We start from the raw sequence: 14,155 nt of genomic DNA, 5'->3' as shown, positions 1-14,155 counted from the left end.
TGATGAAATGTATTACAGATTTTTGAAGCAGAACGCCTTATGACATTAGTGAATACCTTAAGTGAGCTCATAGAGTTATATCCTAAAAAAACGTTTAATACAATGGAGGAATATTTCGGGGTGGCCTAAAGCCATCTGGCCTGGCTATCAATTGCTATAATCTTCTAAGGAGTCTTAACCAGATGGTAGACCTTTGGACTCGTCAGCATGCCTTGCAAGTGAGAACTGAAACGTAAATACATGTTTGAATCTCTTCATTTCAGCACTTCTATGTCAAAATTAAATCTATATAACTTTAATTGCTTAAATTACACAATAACAAAACTTACATATCATAACAGTCAATTTAAATATTTCAGTTTTCTACAACACACAATTGTCTTTTAGATTTCCTTGCTTGATATTTTGGGCTCAGGAATCACACACGGCTGAAAGAAAATATGTAATAGCATGCTTATTTAGACATGCCAATGAACAAAATGTGTAGTCTGCATGTGTCCTTTTAATTGTGACAGCAAGCAACAGGCAGAAATCTTCATGAAAGGTACCACCTCCTGTGTTGTCCAATGTCGACTTACCGGTCCATTCCGACCCTGGAGGGACCGGTAAATCCCCATTGGACATTCCCTATTCCCACTAATGGGAATGGGGAGGGCGCAAATAACGGGCTCGCGAATGGCAAGCCCGTTATTTGCGACCTGGTCCCCTAACGGGACCCGAAAGGTACGTTTGGTCCGATCAAACATACCTTACGGGTCCTGTTAAGGGACCTCGGAATCAGGCGGTAGGGGATTACCGGCACCGGTCACCTTACCGATGCCTGGTATCCCCTACTGCCCGACTCCGTATGAGGCCATTGTCTTGTTTCCAAGGCGAGCACGTTGCTGCTGAGCTATCATCCCAGGACAACTGATGGATAACAGGGACTACAGTAACACCCAGTTACTAAAACTAGCAACAGTTAAAGAACTTTCGGTACTTTTTCTGAACATGTGTAACAACAACCAACGCACGCTGCACGCTTTGCACTGATACAAGATGTCTTGTGTTAGGAGTGACCTGTGGTTTGTGGTCAGAACCAGCGCTTGCAGGAGTGGTTGCCTAGGGTTGAAGTAAGAACCATCTTACAACCCAGAGGCAGTGTAGCAACTTTAAATCTTGCCTTTCATTGCCCCAGTATCTATATAGGATGTAGGGTTGGTGCGCTAACGTGTGTAGCTTAGCAACAGTACAAACAGAACTGCAAATGGAAGTGTCTGTATTGCATAAACAATTGAAAAAATAAACACTCGAACAATAATATAACCATAAAACATTTTAGGGGTCATCCAGTTGACGAGGAACACACTAGGTTTGAACTCTGAGCCCCAATTTACCACAGGTAAGTTTGCAGCCCTGCAGCCACTGCTTGAATGCTTATGTGCTCGAGAGGACACCTACATCACACATGCGTCCCCCTTACAGGTAGGCTTGTGGCCCGAGCCAGTGCTTTAACCCCTGCATTTGTCCATTTGCCTTCCGATACGGCGAGTCGGCAGGGTCACACTGCAGGAGCGAGATGTCTCTGCACACAGGCCCTGCTGCTTATGAGGTGCTCGCCCCACCAACTTCCTTTGTTAGCCCTTTGCGGGCTTTGGGTTGTTTTGGCGCCCTGGCGATGTTCAGCCCCCTGCCCTCCCCTCTCCCAGGGGGAGGGTCACAGGTTGTAGGCGACATGACCGCGCAGTGGTTAAACTGCTGCCTCCTCCATTTTGTTTTTAGTCTTTCGTCGTCAGCGACAGAAAGTGTGTGTGATGTAACCCCATGCCTCCTGTTAAATAGCAAAGTGCCACCTAGTGGCGAAATGGTGAACCGCAACTTCAAAGGCTGTTTAGTGTTCAGATGTGGGAACGATGTGGGCGGTTCACGCAGTAAAGAAAAGCTATGTATACATTTCGCTCCCATGCACTGTACTTTCAATAGCTCAATAGTCAAGGGGCAAATGCACAGAGATTGCAAATAGCGCTTGAGATTGAGGGCGACTAGCTTGGTTTAGCATCTGTTACCCAGCGCTATCTCCACCTGATGACCAGGAGTGCCACACTACCACTGCCTGCCAGCTGGGTCTGCATTATCACGACAACTCCTAGAGGCACCACTTTGACCAGCTGACTCCACGGCACCGAGACTTCACTTTTCCAGCCCTGGTGTTTTCGTTCACAAGAGCACAACTCACAGGATGAATGTGTTTGTCAAATATACAACCCCAGGTCTGAAAAATTGCAACAATGTTCTCCCGGTGTAATGGAGTAGTTTGGTCACTCTACATACACTCTCTGCTGGAACCCTCCCTCACGAGACAAGCTGTCCTCACACTCAGAACTCATTCCGTAGATACATGCAACTTCCCGCTAACCGAGCGACCGGGGACCAGTAAGCGACCCGCCTACTGGCCAGCGGTGTGAGTAATGAATACAGGCCTGATGGGGGGATAGGCGCCTCGGCCCCCTCGCTGCCCATTCCGTCCTGAAACGCAGAAGCTGCCAGAGGGGATCAGGAAATTAAAACTCCCCGAGATCCGCACACACCTGCAGAGGAGATGATGAAGGTAGCAGAATGAGCGCGAGGACGTATTGATTCAGAGAGAGGCGACGGCACCAAGCAAAATGAGAACATGTTGTTGGATGGATGACGTGCACGCAGCCGTGAGCGATGCTTGTGCGGAAGGATGGACAAGGCTCCCACACAGGGCCTCAGGCAATGGATGGGAGTCTAAAACGGGTCCCCAGAGGAGGCATGCAGTGTTCAGAGGAAGACACAGGCACTGCAAGAAAAGCATGCACCGGTGGACAAGGCACCAACATGAGTGCTGTGGCTGCTCAGTTCACCTTGGGGCTTTTATGTTGGGTCAGCATTGTTAGCGGCCCGCCACCAGTCACCAGTGCAGGCACCATACGCCTCGGACCCCAGGCCGACAGCTGTCCGCTCTGCAGCCATGCAGGGGGCGGCCCGCAGGGGGCACCCTGCGTGTTCCGGATCACCGGAACAGGACATCTGTGCTGGGTGCACCCCGCCTACAGCAGCCTCGGCTCTGGGGGCACCCAGGCCGGAGCTGAAACCATTGCCATGGTCACACGGCACGCACAAGACAGTGGGGCGGTGTTGTCCAGCAGGTGCACCGTCCGTATGCCAGGCCACGTGGACAGGCGCTCCGCATGCTGCAAGGCACCAGCATGGTGCATACAATGATACACAGGAGTCAGATCTTGGTTGACTGAGGAGCTGGAAGTGGCTTGTCCCTTTTATTGGGTTGGTCACATGGTAACCGCCATGTGACCATTACACACATGCTGGGAGCTACCATGCTCCCAGGGGGGGTGACATACAACACTCCTCCTTTTTCATAACGACCAAACAACATGACATCACACCACACTACAAACAATAATATTAGGACTATTAGTGGTAGGGGCCTAGGTCGCCCACAAGGTGACAGTCATGGTTGATGGGTTACTCGTGACACGTTGGAAACTCCACATGAAAGCACACCCTTTATTGACCCGGGTGAGTGGATCTTGCACCACTGACAAACCCCTCACTACACAGCCCAGAGACACATGAGCACAGCTTCACACAACATTTTGGCTGGGCCATTTTAAGCATGTCCAGGATCTGCTGGCTCCCAGCCTTGAATGGTACGACTACTGGGTTCACTCTACGCACTTGCAAAACCGCTGGATACCAGTCCGACTTCCATGGGGATCTTTTCAGGACAGTTCAGAGTTCAAGGGCCGGCAAAGCCGCACCTGGGGGCACCCAGGGGCCACATTGGCCTAGTCCTTACGTGGTGGGGCAACCACCGTGGCAGGATGCTGGTGGTAGCAAGATGACAGATGAGTGCACAGTTCGGGGTGGGCACAGCCGTACCTGGGAGCACCTGTGGCCACACTGGCCTCATTCATAGATGGGGTAGGCTCACCGTTGCAGGGTACTGGCGGCAAGATGACAACCGGCCTCTTTCCCTTCCCCTTCCACTTAGGGGCTGCTGGCAGGGAGACACTGGTGACAGGGTGGCTGGGCCACATAGCCTTTTCTGCTCCCCCACGCAGGAATCTCTGTGGCATGGGAGGGTGCACAAAGCTCATGAGAGCTGCAACCCCCAATTGCTGTTCTCCTTCTTAACATTCCCTGTCCTCGTCAGAAGGCCCTCGAATGTGGGCGGCCACACACCACCTTTTTTTCCTTAGTGTGCACTAAGACACCATCACCCCAGGATCACCAAAAGGGGCATGCCAAAATTGTTTTCCTGACGGTGGAGGACTCCCAAAACATGGAGCACCTTTGTTTTTACCACCAATGGGCCCGGGATGTTTAGTTGGGGTCCACCAATTCACTTTGCCTTCTGCTGCTCGGCAGCCCAGGATCTCGGTGCGGGCTTCCGGCACAGCTGACATGCTTTGTTGGTGTTGCCAAGTGTCGCCTGCGAGGGTGGGCGCGGGGACTCACCTCTCCCCACTGCCGCTTCTGTTTGCCCTTTCTGACAGCAGCCACCGGCGGGGAAGCAACACACCACGCTGTCTGCACAGCACTTCATCGTGGAGCCATGCACAAACAGTGCCCCTTTGTTCTCCCTCAACTGGCCTGGGTATTCTGAGGCCACGCCCCCCTTTCTCAGGAGGGTGCAGCTCTTCCTTTCCTTTTGTCCCTCTGGGGACCGCTACCAACGGCTGGTCGGGACGCCGCAGGCCCGAATGTTTTCTTTTTCACTGCTGCAGGCCCAGTGATCACAGGCCACCGCCACCTCCTTTGTCATTTTCGGGGGGGTGCCGCGGACCTTTGTTCACGGGCACGCCCATCTGTGACGTCCCAGGTTGTTGTAGCGTGCATGCGCGGGCCTCGTTGTGGACCCGCGCATGCGCAGTCGGAATAAACTGCGTCTGTGCGGCAGTTGCCGCCGGGACGCGTAGCAAGCAACATCGCGTCCCGTGTCCTCCTTACATGTGTGCGTGTGCGTATGCATGTGAGGGCCGCGGGGCCATATGCAACAACTGGCGACGAGGCGGGATTGCCGCCACAGCGTTCGCCCAACGTACGTGGGCGCACAATCCGCATCATTACGCGAGGACACGACGGGGACCGAGCGTGAACGTCCTTTTCTCCTCAGAGCAGTAGCGGCCTGAAAAGGTGCTCGTACGCTGCTACCCCGAGAAGAGAGGGTGAATTTTTGGAACATTTGACTGTCCCCAACAACCTGGGGACAATCCAAAAAAAAAAAAAAAAAAAAGCCGGACACAAGGGAAAAAGGCGACAGACAACAGCAGGAGGTACGTTGAGCCTTACACCAGCCAGGTTTGCGGCCTCTAACACACCCAGAGGTGCCTGTGCGACCTGTGAAGATGGCCAGTAGCGACGAAGATACGGAAGTTGCGACAAGAGCAGTGGGGACACAACAGGGGTCGCTGTTGCCAATGCAGGAGTTTGACACGTCGGGGCCCCCGTCCAAACTAGGACCCAGGTGGCTACTATGGGTTAAGAAGCTCGAGATGTACTTTACTGCGACCGGAACCACCAACGATGATGCAAAAAGGGCGACCCTTCTGTATTCGGCCGGGCTGGATGTAATGCGCATCTACGAATCACTCACCCTGCCAGTAGTTACTTACAACACTGTCAAGACTGCGCTAGAAAACCACTTCATTCCACAGTCGAATGTCGACTATGAAAGATTTTTGTTCTGCAGAGAGAAGCAAAGGGAGGAAGAATCTCTCGATCAATTCTGCGCCAGACTGAGAATGATGGCCAGCACATGTCGCTGGGACAACGACGAGTTGATGATAAGAAACCAGGTCCTCCAGGGCTGCAGCTCAGGTAAATTGCGGCGACAAGTGCTGAGAGAGCCGGGGTGGGCACTACAGCAGATACTAGATAGTGGCCGGACGTACGAGCTGGCAGAATCCAGAGGAGCGAGCATGGACGCAGCGGTTAGGCCAAGCGTGCGGGAGGAAGCGTTTGCCATAAACAAAAGGACAACGATGAAGTATAAGTGGGTCCAGAAGACAATAGAGAACAGATATCCTACATCGCCCGGATCGCTCTGCCAAGACTGCGGATATGACCTGCCACATGTAGAGGAGTGCCCTGCCAAAACAAGATCCTGTGGACGGTGCAATGGACCGGGGCACTATGCCCGCATGTGCCGCGCCCCTGCTCCTATGCCTACACAGAGAGGCCCCGGGAGAGCAAGGGGCAGCGGTTTCAGAAGGCAGCGCAGCATCGCAGCTCTCGAACAGGAGGTACGGAGGTTGCAACTTGCAGAGGAAGAGGAAGAGGAGGAGGAGGACGAAGAAGAAGTGTTTTTTATTTCAAACATTGCCTCAGAAAACAAACGGAAGAGACAACCCAGGTGTGTGGTGAACATACTGGCGTGCCGACGCAGATCCTCATCGACACCGGAGCATCCGTATGCGTTCTGGCGGAGGAACATTATCTAAGACTCCCAGGCCCGCCGGCACTGGACAAGTCCATGGCGAAGATATTCACTTTTGGAGGAGACACCCTGTTGCCAATCAAGGGTGTATTCGTGTCACCGGTATCGAGAGGGGAAAACACCATCAAGGCAAAATTCTTTGTCACGAACGTTAGCCCTCACTCATTACTCAGCTGCGCTGCATCAGAGGCCCTCAATTTGGTTCACTTTGCATATGGAGTATACCAGATTGACATCGAAACGCTGCTGGACAAGTTCTCGGGCATCTTCGAGGGAATAGGGAAGCTGAAAGCACCCCAGTACGCCTGCATATCGATGAGTCCATCAGACCGACAGCCCTCAAGCACCGTAGGATTCCGTTCCACCTAAGGGAGAAGGTGGAGGAGGAACTCCGATCACTCGTGAATATGGACATTATTGAGAGAGTGGAGGGGCCGACACCCTGGGTGTCACCGATTGTGGTGGCTCCCAAGCCGAAACAGCCCGGGGCGGTGAGAATTTGCGTGGACATGCGCCTCCCAAACGCCGCAATCAAGAGGGAGAGGCACATTACTCCAACTCTAGATGACATTATCGGAGAGCTTCAGGGGGCAAGGGTATTTTCAAAGTTGGACCTACGAGCGGGCTACCATCAGATTGAACTGCACCCGGACTCCAGATTCATAACAACCTTCACGACGCATGACGGCCTATACCAATTTAAACGCCTGAGCTTCGGTGTTTCGTCAGCTGCCGAAGTATTTCAGAACACCATCAGGGGGGCGTTGGCTGCCCTTAAAGGTGTATTGAACATGAGCGACGACATCTTGGTTTTCGCGGACTCGGAAAGGGAGCACATGAAGAGGCTGGAGAACACGCTCCAGAGACTGAAGAACTTAGGGCTCACTCTACATCGACAAAAGTGCGAGTTCTTCAAGGACCGCATTGGTTTCTACGGATTCATCTTCCATGCGGCCGGTGTATCACCTGACCCGGCCAAAGTCAAGGACATTAAGGAAGCCGCCCCCCGACAGTCCCCCACGGAAGTAAGGAGCTTCCTGGGGATGGTAACTTACTGCAGGCGTTTCATCAAAGGGTTGGCGTCGCTGGCAGAACCGCTCAGAGTGCTAACGAGGAACGACGCCGCGTGGAAATGGGGTGCCAGTGAACAAGAGGCATTCCAGACCCTGAAGAACGCACTATCCGATGGGGACACCATGGCTTACTTCAACCCCAAGGTGGAATCGGAGGTGGTGGTCGATGCGAGTCCAGTGGGAGTAGGGGCTGTGCTGCTGCAACCCGATGAACGCGGGGACATGCGTCCCATCGCCTATGCAAGTAAGGCCTTTTCTAACACGGAAATGAGATACTCGCAGATCGAACGGGAGGCGTTGGCCATCCTGTGGGGCTGTCGCCATTTCCGTTTATACATCCTGGGCAAACCTGTCGTGGTGGTGACTGACCACAAGCCGCTACTGCCTATACTGGCAGGCGTGTCATCCAAGCCGCCCCCCAGGATCGAGAGGTGGATGCTGGCCCTGATGGAGTATGGGGTGAAACTAGTTTATCGACCAGGAACGAATAACCCGGCCGACTACCTGTCACGCCACCCCAGCAAGGAAAACTCTGTCACCGACATTGGGGCGAACGAATGCCACGGGCTGCTGTGTCAGGTGGTGGAAGGGTCCCTTCCAATGGCACTCTCAAGAATTGCAATAGCGACGGAATGCTCCAATGACGAGGTCTTTAGCATCATCAAAACCACCGTGAGGAGCGGTGATTGGAGGGAGGTACAGCGCAACAACTCACGCCGACAAGCAGAGGCCCAGAGAGACCTCCAAGCACTCTGGAAAGTGAGAGATGAACTCTCCGTCTCAGACGATGGGCTAATACTTCGAGGGAGACAAATCGTTATCCCACGGGCACTGAGGACAAGGGTGCTCGAACTGGCCCACATTGGTCATCAGGGGGTTGTCAAAACGAAGGCGTGGCTGAGACCCAAAGTATGGTTCCCGGACTTGGAGGGGAGAGTGGAGAGCTTCGTGAGGAGATGTGTGGTATGCCAGGCGGCGGCCCCAGGAGACAGAGCCCCGCCGATAAGGTCGATGGAGCGCAGCAGCAAACCATGGGGGACTATCCACGTGGACTTCGGCTCGACTGGTCGTGGCATGTACTTTCTGGTAGCAGTTGACCAATGGTCCAGGTACCCCGAGGAGGAAGTGGTAGAGTCGACGGCGACGGAGTTCGCGACGAAGGCGTTGGACAAAATGTTCGCCACACATGGATTCCCAGACCTGCTGTGCTCAGACAACGGGCCGCCGTTCACGGGCAGCCAGTTCGCAACTTACCTCCGGGAAAGGGGGATCCGGCATCGCAGAGTGTCTCCACTCTGGCCGCGAGCCAACGGGGAGGCCGAGAGAATGATGCGGACTCTTAACAAGGTCCTAAGAATTTCCGCCAGTGGCGGTGAAGACCTAGAGAGAGTTTCTGAGAGAATACCGCACGACACCCAACCAGTCCACGAGAGTGGCTCCCGCCGAAGTACTGTTTGGACGATGCCCGAGGGGAATGCTACCGGAAGAGGAAGGCCGTCTGCCAGGGATAATCAACAATGAAGGAGTGCAGGAAGAACGGGCCAGGCGTAACGACAAAGAAAGTGAACGGCGGGGTCTGCAGGAAAAGGAGGTGCGAGTAGGGGACACAGTGCTGGTCAGAAACCGGCACCCCGAAGGAAAGCTGTCCCTGCCATTTGAGCCGCGCCCGTGGAAGGTAACGCATGTGAAAGGCACGATGGTGACGGCAGCCTGCGACCGAGGAACAGTCATGCGCAACCGATGGTTCTTCAAAAGACTCGAAATGCCCGCTGAGAACGGGGCTCCGGAGTAATCCGTGGGTCGGGAGGAGCCACCTGGAGATCAGGAGGGTGAGCAGGACAGGGACTCCACTGGCCCTGAACGGGAGTGTGCCACCCCGCCCACCACCTCGCCAAGGTACCCGGTCCGCCGGGAGCGGAGGCTACCAGGGCATCTCAAGGACTACGTCCTGGACTCAGGTGACTGAACTGAGAAAGTGAGGTGAGACTTCAAGTTGTTAATGCGACCGCCCACATGGTCACCAGTTGTGCAGGGGTGTGCACACCCCGAAGGTTTACACTGTTTTGGTTAAAGATGAAAAGGGATGTGACGTCCCAGGTTGTTGTAGCGCGCATGCGCGGGCCTCGTTGTGGACCCGCACATGCGCAGTCGGAATAAACTGCGTCCGTGCGGCAGTTGCCGCCGGGACGCGTAGCAAGCAACATCGTGTACCGTGTCCTCCTTACATGTGTGCGTGTGCGTATGCATGTGAGGGCCGCGGGGCCATATGCAACACCATCCATGTCGGGGCCGCCTCCGGGCAACAGCTGATCTTTGTTCGGCGGCCACCTCCGCCGCACAAGCTACCGGTGCGCCTTCCTCCTCTTGGGCCCTCTCACACGCGGCAACCAGGCAGTCCGTGCTACCACAATTTGGTGCCAGTGCAACATCAGCACTAGCACACATATGTATTGTTGAAATGCATTCTTGCTACAGTTCAAAAATTCCAAAATGTTGAGATAACAATTCTGTAATTTAGGCCCTGGGTTCTTTTTTTTTTTTTTAAACTCACATTATTCTGTCACATCTGTTATCTCCCAGCAAAACTATGTTATGTTCAGCACTTTGGTGTAAGGCACTAAATAAAACCAAATAAAATACAAAATACAAAATAGTGCAGCTTCTGCCTAGTGCTGTTCCAAATATGTGTTCACCTACTACTGCACACTGATCTCTGCACCGTGACTCAAATGTTGCACTATTCCATTCAGCGTGATATTTTCAAAATGCCCAGAGTGTTTTTTGTGCATGTGCGTGCGTGCGTGAGTGTGTTTGTGAGTGAGCAGTAGCAAACTGCTATTTCAAAATGGGATAAAATAATGAACTCCAGCTTTTAATAAGTAATGAACCGAAGCTAGGTGACAATTCAATATTTATCTCCAGCTTTACACTTTTATAACACCCTTGGCAAAGCCGAACTGTTAAAGCAGCCATTTATCAAAAGCTGATCCAGACAGTAATGTAAAAATGAAGGTGTCGTATGATTTTTCTGTTTTTCCAGTGTATGCACATAGGAACATGGGTATCACAGGTAACATATCATTGCCAATTTACATTATTAGTTTGCACACCTGTGAGGAATTCGACCATCCAAACGGGGAGTGTTCGCTCGCCTGAGTTTTTTTGATTTTTTAAATGAAAATGAATGATGTGAGATCAGCCTCCGGAAATGTGTGAGGCCATTCCGCACACATTTTCCCTTGTCACCACACGACAAACACATAGGGCCTTATTACGACCCAGGCGATAAGGGGTTTACGGCAGCGTAAACAGCGCCGACCCTTACCGCCTGATTCGAGGTCCCTTAGCGCCATGGAGGATTTAACACCTGCTTTTAGCAGGTGTTAAAATCCATGGCGCTAAGGGACCTTGTTGTTAATTACGCCACCGTAATTTACGGTGGCGTAATTAACGCCTTCCCCACTCCCATTATGCCCTATGGGGCAAAAATGGGAATGGGGAAGGGTAAATGGGGATTGGGGACTTACCGCCCCGCCAACCTCGGAATGGGGCGGTAAGTCCGCCAACCGCCATGGCGTAAACGTAGTTTACGCCATGGTGGTAAAGGTACGACCCAGGCGGTAACTTACCGCCTGGGTCGTAATGAGGCCCCTAGTCACTTGTACTCCAGGAGAACACAGCCTACAGGCGCTGTCCTCCCCTGTCATGTTCAGCTGGAATGTGACAGTCACGGGTACAACAAAGCATCTTAAGAAGGGGGAAGGCGACACCTTCCTCTTGCCATGGGCAGCCTAATTAAAATATCAAAGGCTCCATGGATCTGCCTTCCTATTGTCTAAACTGATGGTGGCAGCACATACTAATAGGAGATAATTGGAACATGCCTGCATCAGGTTTGATCGCAGAATGGACAAGAGAAAGGCAAGGCTAACACCTTTTGGATATGAATTGTGTCAACTTGAAGCTAGTTCCCACCCATCTGTATGAAGGACAGTGAATGGCATGTCTGGGTCAACTATTTACCGTAGGCAACCCCTACAGAGCGGACTTCTTTCGGAGGGAAGAAGTATGTGATTTGAGGGAGACAGAAGTCTGTTCTCACCAAAAACCTCAAGTGAGACCTGCACTTTGATCAAGAGCCCCAGAGGGCTCAGTTAACCAGAGGGACACTTTGATCTACAACAGACAGGAAGATGGGTAGCACTTAGGAGTACATGTTGTCACCTCTTACCATTCCTATTGCAAAGCACTCTGGTCCTGACCTTACGCATGACAGAAGATTGTTGTTAGGGACCTAGGATTGGGTCATTAAGGTAGACTTAGCCTAGACCAATCACTGGGGCTCATTTGGCTTTATAAGAGGGCTGTGTTCCTCACTAAGCAGATCATCTGATGACTTCGAAAGGAGTAAGTAAGAAGGACTCATTTGGACCCTGGCTGAAGGCACAGTCTGCCTTACAGCTTCCACCGTTGAAGGAAGGCCTGGATTTCCGAGAGGGATCAAAGATCCCTCCCCTAAACATCTCACAGGGAACAGAGGGAGATACTGAACTCAGAGGACCTGTCCAACAGCTCGAGAACCGGTACCATACCAGCACACAGTGTGCCCTGCTAGGTTCTGCCAGCAAGCTTCCTAGGTGGGAAGTGCCAGAGAGTCTCTGAACAAAGGACAAGCCTGTTGCCTGCAAACACTCTCCTCAGCTTTGGGCTGTCCGCCTTAAAAAATGACACAAGACCTCCGAAGAAGCTAGGAGGAGTGTCACAACAAGCATCAACCAGCGTCCATCTTTTAAGGTAATTTTCAAAGCATTTGAACCCACGAACCGCATTCAGCTAGACCTCTGAATGTTGTGATGCTGCAGTCACTAAAACTGTCCGAGACGCCACAACCAGCATTCCAGAATCACCAACCAGCACAGAGACAATGATTCTTGACCCAGAGCCGCCGTGTAGGCCAGCCTCCAGCCGTTCATCCAGCCTTGCTTGCCGAACTGCCTTCCGACTGATAACCGCAACTGTCTCCCGTTTTGAACTCTGTTGCAAGGTTCTGCAAAGCTACCTCGAACCGACTTGATGCTGTTGAGCATTAAGATCATCTCAAGCATCTGGTACATTGTGCTTCTATCCCCCTGGACCTTCTCCATAGGCCCTTAGTGAAATTTACAACCCCTTGCTCCTTTGGTGCTGAAACCAAATAACCTTGAACAGTTAAGACTGATTGCTTTACCGACTACCCTCCTGTCAGTATCCAGAGTGCATCCCTTTCCTACGTGAAACTGCCTGTCCTCTTTGTTCCTTTACAGTGTGGGTTGTATTTTGTAGTGTGATAGAACTGCATATTGTAATAATAATAAAGTAGATATTTGTATACAACCTTGACTGGACAGTCCCTTTTATCTTTGGGTAATAATTGTATTTTCGCTGTGGTGCAACTAACCAACGATCCACAACTTTGCAGAGATAAGCCCGCTGTTCCATCCACGTTACCAACATTGGACAAGGAGGTTTATAATTTACTTGTGTGTCCAATTTGTTCAGATCCCTTCTGGTGTACTAGAGGTGTGGGCTGATTGATGGTTTAAAATCCGATATTCATCCCTGGATCACTGGAGCCCTGGAAGTTGATTCATCACATTGGTGGCAAGCAGTCGGATACATGCGCACAGCTTAGTTACCAAAAGAAAAAAGTACTGTTGCAGGCAATGTTTAGTCACTGCTAGGTATTAGTAATAGTCATGGATCTTGACATGTAGATTGTAAAAGGCAGGGCCAAGGAAGTCCTGTGCGTCTTATTTCAAGAGAGGGACTTCCCCACAGCGCTCAGGTTAATAAACCTGAGTTTCTGACCAGCCTCCAAGTTTGGTTATAAGCCATGGAGGTTGGGGAGAATACCCTAGGGGATGGGCTAGACCCTGGGCACCCGAACAGACAAGACATTCCGGTGGGAGAAAATGACGAGGACGACCGCGTGAGCAGTGTTTATCGCCAATCATCCTGCCGGGGGGCAAGTGTGTTTTCTCAAGTGTGTCAGTGAGGAAAGGGGCTAGTGAAGCATGCCGCAAGTTCCCAGGCCTCAGCACATTCTTTAAGTAGCCCAGTAATTAGTCCGGCTGTTAATGAGGTAGCGGCTAGAATGCTCCTGCTCAAGGAGACTAGCGCTAAAGGAACAGCAACAGCGGGACAAGGTCACCATAGAGCTGTGCAAGCTGGCACTTGAAGAGCAGAAGGATGACAACAGATCCACCTTTAGCAGATGTAGCAGTAGTGGCTAAAATCAGAGTGCCCGGGATAAGCCCTGGAGGCACATCCCAAAGACTTAGTGCAGGCTTCTGAAGTGGGAAAGAATATTTTTGACTGATTTGAAGCGCTCAAGCTGGCTTTCCCACTACAGGAGGTGAAGGGACTGATGCAATTCTTCTGTTAACTTCTGAGGAAAGGCCTGTTTATGAGTGCATGAAATCAGCCCTCCTCAGGAAGTTCTGCAAAACACCAGAACAGTATTTCAAGTTCTTCAGAGAGCTTGGAAAGAAAGGTGGGCAGACATTTGAAGCATTCACACACTTGTTGAAATATCTGAGCAGGTGGGTGGCTGGTAACAAAGTTGACACATTTAAAG

The sequence above is a fragment of the Ambystoma mexicanum genome, chromosome 3q (assembly GCF_040938575.1).
Source record: "Ambystoma mexicanum isolate Mex_15411 chromosome 3q, UKY_AmexF1_1, whole genome shotgun sequence".
Classification (NCBI taxonomy): domain Eukaryota; kingdom Metazoa; phylum Chordata; class Amphibia; order Caudata; family Ambystomatidae; genus Ambystoma; species Ambystoma mexicanum.
Note: the sequence above shows the minus strand (reverse complement) of the source record.